This window comes from Neovison vison, chromosome 11 (genome assembly GCF_020171115.1).
Source record: "Neovison vison isolate M4711 chromosome 11, ASM_NN_V1, whole genome shotgun sequence".
Taxonomy (NCBI): domain Eukaryota; kingdom Metazoa; phylum Chordata; class Mammalia; order Carnivora; family Mustelidae; genus Neogale; species Neogale vison.
Window position 1 is genome coordinate 187,884,613 of NC_058101.1, and position 13,176 is coordinate 187,897,788.

General features: G+C 37.9%; 2 pseudogenes; both read right to left on the reverse strand.

Annotated features, from left to right (window-relative positions):
- Nucleotides 1-1,393: 1,393 nt before the first annotated feature.
- On the reverse strand, nt 1,394-6,928 carry LOC122890393 (annotated as a pseudogene).
- Nucleotides 6,929-10,945: 4,017 nt separating this feature from the next.
- Nucleotides 10,946-11,040, reverse strand: LOC122890706 (annotated as a pseudogene).
- Nucleotides 11,041-13,176: the final 2,136 nt, after the last annotated feature.

Here is a 13,176-nt window from a genome sequence, read left to right on the forward strand (position 1 = left end):
AAGGTTATGTTGTCTACCAGATGGGAGGGGAGTAGTAGGATGGGTGAAACAAGTGATGGGGATTTAAGAGTACACTTACCACCACCAGCACTGAGCGATATATGGAATTGTTGAATCACTATATTGCATACTGTATGTTAACTATACTGGAATTAAAATAAACTTGATTAAAAAAATTTTTTTTAAGATTTAATTAATTTACGTATTTGCCAGAGAGACCACGAGTAGGCAGAGAGTTAGGCAGAGAGAGAGGAAGAAGCAGGCTCCCGCTGAGCAGAGAGCCTGATTTGGGGCTCAATCCCAGGACCCTAGAGTCATGACCTGAGCCGAAGGCAGAGGCTTTATCCCACTGAGCAATCCAGGCACCCCTTGATAAAAATTTTTAAAGATTATTTTGTGGCCATGTTTCTTTGACACACTGAGGAATAAAGTATGTATGGGTTTCTGTATGTGTTTTAATTAGACAAATTAAGGACTCCTGTGGGTCACAGACTTTTCTAAAAGCAAAGAATTGTGCCATAGGACACAAAAGAATTGATTTGTGTAGCCCTTCGGAAAACCAGTATTGTTTTTATTTCTTCTATAGACTAAGTTTTCAAGGAAATACAAAAATTTGTTCACCATAGATATACATGTGAATGCCCACAAATACAAGCCTGTGTATTATGACAAAAGTAACAAAATGTAAATAGGAACCAAACTTATCCTCTCCACCTCCCAAGCTTCTCCTTCGGAAAAATGATTCCAAAAATGGCCATATATAATTATCTCCTATAAAATCAATCTCAAAATATCAGATACAGACCTTATAACTTCCCAGATTTAATTCAGTATGAAATAATTCTCTCAATAAGATAGCTTTATAAATCATAACCTTTGGACTTATAAATTTATCTAGTTCCTTCGATTACCCTGTGGGAAAAATTCAAAATGCTGGATTTGTTTTACGGTTCAAGGTAGGCGAAAAGACTGTGCAGAGGAATATAAACTAACAATATATGCTCTTATCCACCCAGTCCCATATCCCTGCGGGTTCTGGTTCAAGATGGCGACCGTGCGAAGATCGGGGACTTACCCTTCCAACAAATACACCACATCCACAGCCACATGGCGAAAAACTTCCTTTGAAAAAGAAAACTATGATGTGTCTGAGCAATTCCTAAGCATCCGGCGAATGACACAAGGTCCACACAGCAGCAGGGAGGAGAGTCTAGGACACGACTTCTTCATGGAGTACACCATGGCGGCAACCTTCCCTCAGCAGGGAACTCAAAACCCGGAGCCTCTCCCTGAAAAGCGGAGGGTTTAAAGGGCACCTCAGACACCGCCACTTTTAAAACCTGCTCCTGAGAGATGAGGCCACAAAACATGTAGCTTTGCAAACCAACAGGGCTCACAGAGCGCTATCTGAGAAATCGACTCTGAAACGACTGAAGCCCTCGGACTCATCTCCTGCCCCGGGACCGGACGCTGATGCAGCTGACTGAGATGCACCCAGAGGACTGAATGTGAACAAGGCTCATTTGCTAATTTTAAAGCATTCACCTGATGGGTGGGCATCTAATTGAGCACACATCTAGAGGTTGATAGCTGGCAGGCACCAATTTTTTTTTTCTCTTTTTCCTTCTGGTGCCATCTCTACCTCCTCCTCAGCCTGGTTCCATATGACAGGTATCATCATCATCTTCTTCTTCTTCTTCTTCTTCTTTCTTTCTTTCTTTCTTTCTTTTTTTTTGTTGTTGTTGTTTTTGTTTTTTTGTTTTGTTTTGTTTTGTTTTGTTTTTCCTGGCTGGCCTGGCCTAAACACTGTTCCTTGGCCTTACTGCATTCAGTGGGAGCCACCTTCATCTTCTACTGCCGCACCCTAGAGCAACAGTATCTCCCAGAAGGGAGCTTTTACCTGCATTTGGAGTTTTACCTGGTATTTGCAGCTGCTGCCCAGGGACATCCTCTTAATCACCTGGGTCAGGGAGCTTAATTAGCCCTTTTTAATTACCCTGATTAACCTTTCTAGAATACTTGGAGGGTAGACAATCTCTTTGCATTCTTCCCTGGCCAAACTCCAAAGCTCCAGTATCTGCCAGAGAGAAAGCTTTACAGGCATGTGGTGCCCCACATTTTATGTCTAGCGCCTTGGTTTTTGTGGCTGCTGCCCAGTGATGCCCCTTGATCATCTGGCTCTGAATGCTAGGGGAGGAGGGTGGATGTGTGTTCCTGAATCTCATGGGATTATAACAACCAGAGAGAGTTCTTGGCAGAGTCCAGGACACTACACAGACAGGAGACTGAACACAAGCCCCCAGTCTTTCTGTGGAAGAGGTCTATGTGCTTGCCCAAAAGCTTCAGCCTTCGTGGTAGGTTTCAGATCTGGCACACTTCTAGGCGGCTACAGAGATACTCTAGGGAATGGAGGCTAGTGGACACCATCTTTGTTCTCTCTCTCTCTGCTTCCCTACAGCTTGCTTGTATCTCTGAGATAGGAGTTTATACACTCTTCTGGAGCCCCAATTTTTGCCACTGCTAGCCATGGGAACTCCAGTTCACCTGTCGCTTGTGGCGAGCAGGGTTGACATTTGTTGTCCCACAGGACTATATATATTTTCATACTTTAAAATCTGCTGAGGGTCTGGATTCCAAACATTCTGAATCTAGATGCTGAATGTCATCCTTCCCTTTGGAACACTGACTGGGCTTGGCACACCCTCCACCACAGGGTTGAGGTTATATTAAAGATATAATAGGCCACTTAAACAATCACAAATGTTTGAGAGACAACCTAGATCTCGGTCAGGATGAAACGATGAGGTTCATCTTCTATTCAAGGTCACTCCTTTAAAACTGAGAGGTGGCTATTTAATGCATAAAAGCCAACACAGAGAGTCAAGAAAAATGAAAAAACAGAGGGATATATTCCAAAAGAAAGAATATAAAACCTCAGGGAAAAACCTTAATTAATGGAGATAAATAATTTATCTGATTAAAAAAAAAGTTCAAAAGTTATGGTCATAAAAGGTGCTCACTGAACTCAGGAGAAGAATGAATACAGTGAGAGCTCCAACAGAGAGAAAATATAAGAAAGTGACAAATATAAGTCACAGAACCAAAGAATACAATAACTGAATTGAAAAATAAATCCATTCCTGCTTCAATTCCAGAAGGATGGAACAACATAATGGTCTGGTCTGGAGGTCAGTAGACCCAGTTCTTCAGCCCCGGTATCAATGGCTCCTGACTCAGAACCTGCCTCTTTGTTGGCTGGGTGTTAGATCAGGTATTATGGTATGTGCCTCACAGAGTTAATACACTTTGCTTTGAACATGCTACCAAATAGTTCCTAGGACTCTGTCTGTAGTCCATCCAGTAAATAGAAAAGTAGGCTAAAGACACACAGAGAAGTCAAATGGGACAGAAGACCATGCCCTCCTTTCCCGATTGTCTCTACCATCCTCCCTCCCTTCCTTCTCTGTGTCGGGATCATTGGAAGAATTAGAGGCACTTGCAGAGATAATGTGTTCATGGTCTATTTCTTACCTTCGACAAACAAAAAGTTATAAGTTGTCCTTTATCATGTCCAGTATTCAGAAATTTATGTTCCAATGTTGAGGCACTGTGTATGGAAGCATAACCTACTAAATGCATTGATAGCCCACACCTGTTGCCCTGACTGACCTTACAGTTCATTCTCTGAGCTCAGGTACCAGCCATTAACTTGACACTGTAATTTATTTTCCTATGAGAGTATCTCAGACATTCCAAATTACGGACGTGAATTGTGCTGTGAAGAACACACTGGCCCTGAACTCTTAAGACATCCTAGAAACAGGGGCGCCTGGGTGGCTCAGTGGGTTAAGCCGCTGCCTTCGGCTCAGGTCGTGATCTCAGGGTCCTGGGATCGAGTCCCGCATCGGGCTCTCTGCTCAGCAGGGAGCCTGCTTCCTCCTATGTCTCTCTGCCTGCCTCTCTGCCTACTTGTGGTCTCTCTCTGTCAAATAAATAAATAAAATCTTTAAAAAAAAAAAAAAGACATCCTAGAAACATAATGGATAGGCTGGTCTGTTATGATTATGGTAAATAAAGGGTCTGGCTTGCTCTGGGAAAGCAAGCAGAAGTTAAAATTGCCAACTGGCATAACAGACTTCATCACAGACTGCCCAAAAGGGGAAGTTTTATACCACCTTGCCTTATACAAAATCTTCATTGTTAAGTTTCTCCATAGACTCCCAGAAGAGTGGATGGGGAAAAAAAACGTGAAGTGAGTCATTTTTCATAAATCTAACCTTAAGCAGAATTGTGCTTATTTGTTAGCTCAAGAGAAGAAGTTATTGAGAATTAGACACAATGTGGCTTCAGGGCAGGTGTGGCTTCAGATGATAACTGTAACTTCACTGCTATTGCCACTTGGACAACCAAATCTGACATTGCCAGCCATTCATGAGAGATATACATCTTATCTTTTATAGAAAAGGTTGGGTTACACCACAAGGTTGTTTAGATATTCCCCCAAGGGCTTGGAGATGGTGCCCCAAAGGCACCTGAACTCCAAGACCCATTGTCAAGCTTTGTGTCTTTATTTTATCACAGGGTTGTCAATCCTCAAAGATCACCACCTCTAGAAGTGGAACCCCCAGCAGGAAACTGCCTAACCAAAAGTAACACAATCATGATATTTTATGCATAATTACAACTCCTCTTCACAGTATTATTATTTGAACTGTTTGGTAATTCAGCCTTTTTTTTTTTTTAGTTAAGATATTTATTAGTGTTTATGCAAACAAACTGCAACTGCAACTCAAAAATAGGAGGGTCTTTTCCTCAATAAGAGTACATTCTTTGGTGGGACTCAATTTAAATAAGAATTCCATACAAATAGAATATATACTTAAGATAAGACAGCAAGGAAGGATTTTACATTACCCTGAACATTTGGTTCAATCATGATGAGTTACCCTCCCAACCAAATACTCTTTATATTTATTACAAATATTGCAGTCAGCAGTATATGTCAACAATCACACATTTTTAACATTTAGTAGCATGAAGCACACTTAACACATTTCCAAAAAGAAATGTGATATATTCTTCATTACAGAGGTGCAGATGTGATTGAATGATTGTCTGCTCTTTAATGTTCCAGTGAACCCTTCCATTGCCTCATCAAGGCCAATGCCTTTGGTTGCTGAAGTTTTGAATAGTTGCCATTTTCCATCCTTCCGCACAGGTAACCCAAGTAAACTTGCCATCTCTGAGAGAGTCATGACCTGTTCGGTGTCCTATTTACTTGCAAACATCACTAAAATGGATTTCCTCAACTCTCCTTCCTCCAGTATGGCAACTAATTATTATTTGGGAATGCCAGTTCAGTCTCCATCACAACTACCTACTCAGAAATGATTGCATCTGTGCAATATTAACATGTGCAATAATAACATCCCCAGTATGGCCTGATACTTTTCTGTCCTCCTAAATCCTGGAATTGGAATCCAAAGCTCTTGTATGTTACCATCTCAACTTTAAATCCAATAGTAGGAATTGTAGCAATGACTTCTCCAACCTATAACCCATACGAAATTATAGTTTTTCCTGTTCCATGTAATCCAGCTCGTGGGCTGTCCCACCTCCCCCTCTGGATGCAGTTCTTGATCCTGCTCGGGCTTCCATTCCAGAAGTCAAGCATGCCAGCACCTTCCATGTCAGAATGGCCAATACAGCATTATTTTGACTTACAAGTCTCAGAGGTAGTCTCTCAGGTTAACAAATTCTACCTTTATTTCAGCTCAAAATATATTTTTTTTTAATTTAAGATAAAATAAGTAGCATCAAGTACCACTTAACTCCATTCTAGGGGCTGACATGAATAACCAGATTTTCATTTTATCCTGTAACTTCAGAAATCATCCAGCCACATGAACACTTTAAAACAACTACTTTAAAAATTAAATAAATAAATAAAACGATCTTTTAATGGAGATGAATGCACCAATATATATAAGATTGATATAAGATGTACGGTTACAATGATTTTTATTTTATTCTTAATGGTTTTTTTGTATTTTCCAATTTTCCAGAGTATAAAGAAAAGTTGTTATTGAAACTGTAACTGCCTTTTGAAAATATACACATTTAATAATATGAAATTACTACTATATTGAACATTCTAAAAAAAAAAAAAAGATGAAGCTCCAGCTGGCCGATGTTTCTGCTCTTTATATCAAAACCACTTAGAAGGTGCTCATTGACAAGTGCTCTGAGACCTTCTCAGGCAGCAGTTAAGTAAAAACTTTAATTCACCAATTACAACAGGAAAAACTGAATTATAGGATAATTGATTTGTCTAAGATGCACAGGTACTCTTGGGCACTCCTGGGAAAATAACCCATGCTTAACTCCTATCATTTTGACCGCTCCACAATTTGCTCCAAGACTCTCTGCGTTACCGTTACGGAGGGCATGGTATGGAACCACAGTGAAAAAGTCTTGACTTCCCTACCAGTTTTCTTTCCTCTTTCATCTTAATAAATTGATGTTTGCCTTTGTCATAATTATGCAACTAACAGAAAGACTTTTAAAAAGCTGTGTTATAAAAAGTGTTGCTGCTTTTGTTTCTCAGAACATCAGATAATGAGTCTAATATTTTCGTTGGCTTGGGATTTCGTTTGTCTTATTTCCAAACTGGCTTTTTTTGGTCCTTCGGTATCATATAGAAACAACTTGAATCTAAAAGTCACTCACAACTAAATGTAAGATTATTGATGTAGCTGCACAGAAAACCCAAAAATGGGTATCCTGTTGAAAAGATTCATGCATTTTTACAAGAATAAGTAGCACTTAGAGAGTATTTAGTATGTGTCGAGCAGTATTAGCACTTTACATGTATTAATTCATTTAATCCCTATAACAACCCCAGGAAAAGGCAGATCATTATCCTCATTTTAAAGAGAAAGAAACTGAGACACAGAGTGAGTAAATAATAGCTAATTAGTAAAGCAGCAAAGAACTGACCGGAGGCAGTCTTGGTCTATGACCTGCGGTCTTAACCACTGAGCTGGAAGTGCACCAGCACCTGCAAACTGTGCTCTGGTTTGTTGATCTTGTCAGACTGTCTAATGTAGTGATCAGGACCCTGGGCTTTGGTGTCAGACTCAGTTGTTCATGCCGTCTGCCACTTACTAGCTAAATATCCTTAGACAAATTACTATTATTCACTTTCCTTAATTTAATACCTAATTTTTACACAATTTTTATAAGGGTTAAATTAGATAAGGTTTGCAAAGTGTTCAGCCAGTATAACCACACATTAAGGTTCCTGTACGTGGTTCTTAATAGAATTTGATCTACTTTCTAACATAAATTTTGCCTCAAAGATAGCATAATACATTTAGAATGTTTATAGTCAAATGAGAAATTTTCAAGAAGGCAGATTCCCTTGTTTCTGAACTGAAGAAGAGCCAAAAGCCAAGATTTAGCTGAAGTTGGAAAGTTTTGCAGATCTCAAGCGAGTAGCACTTTCATCTAGTTCTTTTATTTCAGAGCACGGGAAATAACCTTACTGGAGTGTTTTTAAACTCTTTTTTGCTGCCAAAAGGCAGAAACACAAACAATGCACTGCTTGTAATCGTTGCCTCAAGAGATCTGTGAACAAAATGAAGAAACAAAGAACTGGCAAGAAGGACTGTGCTGGACCAGTTCAATACTACACTGTTTTTGGAGTGAGGGGAAAAAAGAGCAATTTCTTCCATGAGAACAGCCAATGCACATTATTCTAGTGAAAGTACTTAAACACACAGAATAGAGACAGAACATAAAAACAGCAAATTGTTTTAAGAAAAGAATGAACTCCTATGGGAACAAGATGTTCTGGTTTACTTCTGTACCCGTAGAGCAGAGATTAATGCTGAGAAGGAATGTCTAGCACAGGGTCTGGCATGGAACAAGTAAGGAGGTCAATTAACATTTACTAGATAAGAAATAAAATAATTTTCTACACAAAAACCAAACCTCCTTTCAGGAAAGACAATTACATATTTGCTTTGATTTGCTCTTGGACGTATGTCTTATTCAACTAAAGTCACAAAGAGAGGAAGTTTGTTTATAGAAAACTATTGGCAACATATGTAACTATTTGCTTTATTAATATATATTTCAAAGCTTAAAATTTTATTTTCTCTTTTGAAATTAGTAAAGTTTGTAATAACTCTTTCCTGAATAATTCTGAAGACTGCTGAGTGCAAGGTTCAGATATCAGCAAAGATGACGGATACAAAGTGGATCAGATCGTTTTTGTTCCCTAAAAAACATTCTAAACCTGGGGATTGTGATGGTCACTTTGTGTGTCAACATTGCTAGTCAATGGACCCAGATTTTAGGTCAAACACCAGTCTATCACTTTGAAGGTATTTTTTCAGGTGAGATTAACATTAACATGAAAATCTGTAGACACTGAGGAAAGCAGATTACTCTCCAGTAAGTTGGTGGGCATCATCCAATCAACTGAAGGCTGAAAAAAAGACTAAGGTCTAAGGAAAAGGGAATTCTGCCTCTAGACTACCTTTGGACTCAAGCTGAAACATCATCTCTTTCCTAGGTCTCTAGTCCGACAATGTATTCTGCAGATTTCAAACTTGCCAGTCCCATAATCACATGAGCCAATTCCTTAAAATAAATCCACCCTATATATAATATTATATATATCATATATATATGTCTTATATACATGCGCACATATATACATACATATGTATACACACACATACATATAAGTACACACATACTATTGGTTCTGTTTCTCTGACCAACACTGACTTACACAACAACCTCTATTTAGCTTACAGTTTGTGAGTTGGCAATTTGAGCCACCTTTATCAAAGTAGCTCTGACAATCCCAGCCACACATAGCTGATCTTGGCTGATCACTCGTACAACTGCAGTCAGCTGCATGGTTGGCCAGGGGCTGGCTGGTTTACGATGACTTAACTGGGATAACTAACCTCTATACCACAGGCTCTTTCATCCACCAACAGGTTAGATAACGTTTATTCCCCTGGTGGCTGGGCCAGCTTCTTAGAGAAAACAGAACCTGGAGGCTCAGGCCTATAATTTGCACAAATCATTCCTGCTGCATTCTGTTGTCCAAAGTGAATACAAGGTCAGACCAGATCCAGGAAGGGGCAAAATATGTTCTACTTCCTGAAGACAGGAAGTCCAAAGGGATTATGACAATTTGCAATCTATCACACAGCTGAGTTGAAGTTCACAGAGTGTTAGTGTTAGTGTTAGTAGGAGACTATTGCTGCAATGATTAATCTTCATATATACTCTAAGAGATGAATAAGATGTTAAATATGATGTTATACTTGACCTAAAGGAGCTTATAATAAGTGAGACTATGGGAGGGATAAGAATAACAGTAATAATGAGAAACTGATATATGTAATAAATGAAACTATTAAAATCCTAAAATGGGAAATTTAAATCAGGTCAAATAGACAACAAGACTTCCTGGAGGACATAATACTTGAATGGTTATGTTTAGAGAAGTCCATGATAAACTAACATGTATGCTTGGAAGAATACCACATTTTCATTTAGGTAATTAGGATATAAAATATTCTATTGGTAACTTGAGGCAGTGATGAATAGAACTGGTCTTTGAGTTAAAAAGAATTGATTTGGATGCTTGGCTTTGCCACTTACTAGCTAAAAGAAACTTGCATAAATTATTTAACCCCATTACTACCTAAATTCCTCATTGTTAGATGGAAACAAAAATAGTACCTACCTATTATAAAGGTAGCCTTGTGTGTTAAACGAAGTATCTGTAGAGTTTGACAACAGTATCTGGATCATGATAAGCATTCAGTAAATTATGTTTTATTGCTACACTTATTCTCTTAAATAGTCATTATTACATATTATATTTTGTTTTATAAACTCCAATAGAGACAATTATCAAAAACTTGTTTTAGTGTTAGAATTGCAAAAGTTAAACCAAATGCCTAAATAACTGCTTCTCCTGATCTTAAAATAATGAAAAGCAATAAACCACCTTTCTTGAAAGAAAAAGGTACTCTATGGCTGCTCGCCAAGACTGTAGTGTTCCATGTGGGGTCCACCAACCCATGGATATCCCTAAGACTCTTTTAGGCTGAAGCAAGTATTATTTCATAATAGTACTAAGACATATTTGCTTTTTCCAGTGTTGACATTTACACTGATGTTACAATAGCAATGAGAGGTAAAATGCTGGGAAACTTAGCACACACCAAGGCAGAGGCAGCAAATTCTGCTAACAGTCATTGTATTTTTCACCTCTAAGCACTCGTAATAGGAAAACATGTTCTGTAGACTTAGGGATTACCTTAAAGATGCAACATACATTATCGAATTTATCAAATTCAATCTTTGGGCACAGGTTATTTAAATAACCTATGTGATGAAATGAGAAAAATACATAAAACACTTCTGTTGCACATTTAATTGAGATAATCACCTTAAAAAAATCACTTCTGTGATTGTTCGAGTTGTGAACTTAGCTAACCAATGTTTTCTTTTTTAAGATTTTTATTTATTTATTTGACAGGGAGAAAGAGAGATCACAAGTAGGCAGAGAGGCAAGCGGAGAGAGAGGGGGAAGCAGGCTCCCCGCTGAGCAGAGAGCCTGATGTGGGGCTCAATCCCAGGACCTTGAGATCATGACCTGAGCCGAAGGCAGAGGCTTAACCCACTGAGCCACCCAGGTGTCGCTAGCCAGTGTTTTCTTTTCTTTTTTTTATTTTTTTTAAGATTTTATTTATTTATTTATTTGGCAGGCAGTGGGGGGGAAGAGGCTCCCCACTGAGCAGAGAGCCCGACACGGGGCTCGATCCCAGGACCCAGGGATCATGACCCGAGCTGAAGCCAGAGGCTTTAACCCACTGAGCCACCCAGGCGTCCATAGCCAGTGTTTTCTAAGGAAACATTTTTATGTGTCATCCTTGCACAGGGGCCATGCTAATCTTCTCTGTATCATTCCAGTTTTAGTATAAGTGCTGCTGAAGCGAGCACTCTAAGGACACATTTTTAGTTGAAAGAATGGGAAATGAACTACGGTTATTGAGAATTGGGCATTTCACACACATATTCGCAAAAATTAAATAAAGTGGCTCTCTCACTTCAAGGAGAGTGTTTATTGCCAACAATACATCTCCAGATGAAAGCTTCCCAATACCTCAAGACTTTTCTAATGATATTGGTGATAATAGAAATGAAAGTGATTTTGGAGTATAATATTTTAAAGTGGGACAATATTTGGAAGATCTGCATAAGTCATAAACCAATATTTTCAAAATGACCAATGTATAACATTACAAAATCATGCATGTATAACAAATCCATTCAAAGTTCAAGATAGAATAGTGGGTTTTAATATAATAGTATAAAAGTTTATCGATATAACTTCAGATTCTACACTGGAACTAACGTCTAAAAAGCTTCCACTAGTCAAGTTATGTGAATTATCAAAGAAGAATGCCCATAAATATGTCAAAAAGTTATTAAAATACTCTTTTTTCTAATTATATATGTATATGAGGCTGAGTTTTCTCTAATACAACCAAAATCATTAACACAATGGACTGTGTATAGAAAGGTATGAGATCCAGCTGCCATCTGTTAATTAGACTTAAAAAAATACCCAACTTTTGTAGCAACATGGACGGGACTGGAAGAGATTATGCTGAGTGAAATAAGTCAAGCAGAGAGAGTCAATTATCATATGGTTTCACTTATTTGTGGAGCATAACAAATAGCATGGAGGACATGGGGAGTTAGAGAGAAGAAGGGAGTTAGGGGAAATTGGAAGGGGAGGTGAATCATGAGAGACTATGGACTCTGAAAAACAATCTGAGGGGTTTGAAGTGGCGGGGCAGGTGGGAAGTTGGGGTACCAGGTGGTGGGTATTATAGAGGGCACGGTTTGCATGGAGCACTGGGTGTGGTGAAAAAATAATGAATACTGTTTTTCTGAAAACAAATAAATTGGAAAAAAAAACTTAAAAAAAAAAACAAATCCCAAACTATTAAAAAAAAATTATAAAAATGTAAAACAACTCCATTTTTCTCACTATTTTGGGAGTGTTTGGAATATACAGTTATTTTTATAAAAATTATTATTTAAAGTGTATTGAGTTTATAATTTTTAGATGAGTTAATAAATAAATCTTTTTAAATGTCTCAGCTTAATTTCTCATATAGTGAATATAAATAGATATAACCATAATAGCAAAAGCTCTTAGGGGTCCTCAATAATTTTCAGTTATGTAAAGGAGTCCTGAGAACAAGAAGTTTGCGAGCCACTGCCTCACAAAACATGTCACTATCATCTGAAAGTAGTTACTATGGACTAGATCTTTAATTGTCAGTCTCTTCTACCAGCATATAAAGTCTATGAGGGCAAGGATTATTCTCTTTTGTATTCCAAACACCTAGAATATTGCCTAACATATTGTCAGTGCTCCATGAACTCTTGCTAAATATGTTAACTGATTAAGATGTCCATTGAGATTCATGTACAAAGATATTCACTGCAACATTGCTTGTAATAGCTAAATATTGAGAAAATATAAATGTCTACCAATGGGAGATTGATTAAGAAAATGAAGGTATCACCATGAAATGGAATATTATGTGACCATTAGAATGTAAGTCAATTAAGACAATCAAAGGCTATGAGATAATGTTCATGATCTATTAAAAAGTTAAGAATGTACTAGACTGGGAGAAGGGGGGTGGGCTTATGGACATTGGGGAGGGTATGTGCTATGGTGAGTGTTTTGAAGTGTGTAAACCTGGCGATTCACAGACCTGTACCCCGGGTGATAAAAATATATGTTTATAAAAAATTAAAAATTAAAAAAAAGAATGTACTAGAAAGCATATAGACAGTATCATATTAACTTTATTAAGAAATAATTATGTCTGCTTTATGGGCTTCTAGTCATCTTTGTTTTCTTCTCTGCTTTCCATATTTTCTGCAAGCATGTAAATAGAAGTTTGAACCATCCACATCTCACAAACTTCTGAGTATATTTCATCATACAGAATGGTGTGATAATAGTTTTTATGCTAATAATATGAGGGCATTTTATAAATATTAAATTCTACTCAACATCTATTTATAAGGAGTAATATGTGTGTTAAGGAA